This window comes from Seriola lalandi, unplaced genomic scaffold, assembly GCF_002814215.2.
Source record: "Seriola lalandi dorsalis isolate HSWRI2012SDOR001 ecotype SW California unplaced genomic scaffold, Sedor1 jcf7180002002786, whole genome shotgun sequence".
Lineage (NCBI taxonomy): Eukaryota > Metazoa > Chordata > Actinopteri > Carangiformes > Carangidae > Seriola > Seriola lalandi.
The window spans coordinates 1-1,953 of NW_019473442.1; the positions used below are offsets into that span (position 1 = coordinate 1).

Consider the following 1,953-nt stretch of genomic DNA (forward strand, 5'->3'; position numbering starts at 1 on the left):
GCAGCAACGGCGCTGCAGTCTCCAAGACCATACATACTCCAGCCGTCAATGCCACACGTTGATAGGTAGTAGTGCTCTCTCTCTCTAACACATTTGTGTGTAGATCCATTAAAAACTTGTACTTATACCTTCTCATGATAAAGTGGCATGAATGTGTGAGAATACTTTTTTTTAATCTTCTGTCCTCTAAACCCTACTAATCATCTCTTCTAGGCCCCGAACCCAACAGCTGCCACTGACTGCTGCACCATGATCATCTTTACCAACATCCACTTCTCTACTGCTTTCCACTGTTTAAAATGGTGTCACTGCAGATTGAGTGCAGGCAATTTGAACCAAAGCTGTAAAATTAAAGTTCCCCTGCGTAAAGTAGATTCTCATATGAAAGGTATTTCCTACTCTGGTAGTTCCTCTTTCACTTTAATCATTTCATCAAACATCAGGAAGACTGTAATCTTGCTCTTATGGAAAAAAATATTTGCCTTTCAGTCATTAATCTGTCATCTGATCTGAGGTTGCAGCATTACTGAGTTGTAGAATTTACAAAATGAACTGTTCCTGTACATGGTGCCAGTTTAAAAAGCACTAAGTATTTACAGTTTGTCTTGGCAGTGAGATGCGTATCCTAAACCATATTTCCTCAATTTTTTTTAAATAAAACTGCAGCATTTTACCAACGATTCCTCTTGGCATTAGTACCACAGTGCCACAGGATTGTGAGACATATATGTGAAAAGTGAGGCTCCTCGCACAGCGGCATCTGTACATGTTTGGTGGGACTAATGAAGTCAGATCACCTGACATCACTGGAGCCAAATGACACTTGTAAAGAGATGTATTATGCCTATTGTTTTTGATCATGCTAGTAGAGAATAATGTAGCACTGATCTTATGTACAAATAGTAATGTATAGCAACAGACTGTGCTTATTGCAGTGCATAATCTGCTGCATTATCTTTAAAGCGAGTGGGTCTGTGCAGGAGTCTTGAAGTAAGCTCAAATATTTTCATATTTTGTTCATATGTTTAAAGAACTGTAGAATTTGCTTGTTTGATATATTTTGGGCCTTGTGCAGCAGTAGTTTACACTATGTTACACCCATTTCACTACACAATGATATGTGACATTTTAACACAGTTAATATTGTTAATATTGCTATACCTGTGGTAGGTTTCTTTGTTTTACAAAAGTCATGTCATTGCTTTGAAAAGGTTGGGAACTACTGGTGTTAAGCAACCAGTTACTATGTTAATATTCTCTTTATGTAACCTTTTATTGTTGATAATTTTGTACTTAATTCCTTTACATTTTGACTGTTTTTAGTTTTATTTATTGTTTTCCAGTCTTAGATTTTTATAATTAAAGATATCAGAACACAGTGTGTGTTGTGGCAGTAATATTGTTGTTAGAAATGATCATAATAAGAAGGATAAAATCATAATACTGTGGTGATACCAGTTGGCATGACTATTTTATATCTTGCATTATATCAGAATTTACATTATTTTCCTTCTCTCTATTCACTATTCTACTTTATTTGTTACGGCCATGGCTTGATTAACCTCCCAGAAATCAATATACTGTAGAGTTGAAATGATTAGTTGATTTATGATTTTGTCAACTGACAGAAAATTAACTGGCAACAGTTTTGATAATTGACAAGTGGTAAGTCATGTTTAAGTGTAAATGACTGATACCAGCTTTTCAAATATATATTTGCTAGTTTCACAGTTTTCTGTGAAAATGTTTTTAACTTTTGGTCGGACAACAAAAGTAATTCGGTTGTGTTCATTTGGGTTTTGGGCAGTAATGATTGTTTTTCACTTTGTTTTTGACATAGACTAGATAAAAAAAGATCAGACCTATTGATAATGAAAATGATTTGCCTGTGATGGAATACTATAACCTTGCCCGACTCAGTAAAAATGGTGGTAATTTGATAAATTACAACTT

At 34.9% G+C, this 1,953-nt stretch overlaps 1 long non-coding RNA gene across 1 annotated transcript; it reads left to right on the forward strand.

Moving 5' to 3' along the window:
• LOC111666290 (uncharacterized) lies at positions 1 to 1,379 on the forward strand. Its single transcript, XR_002761574.2, has 2 exons — positions 1 to 65; positions 214 to 1,379. It is a non-coding gene; the product is annotated as an uncharacterized LOC111666290 (long non-coding RNA).
• Positions 1,380 to 1,953: the final 574 nt, after the last annotated feature.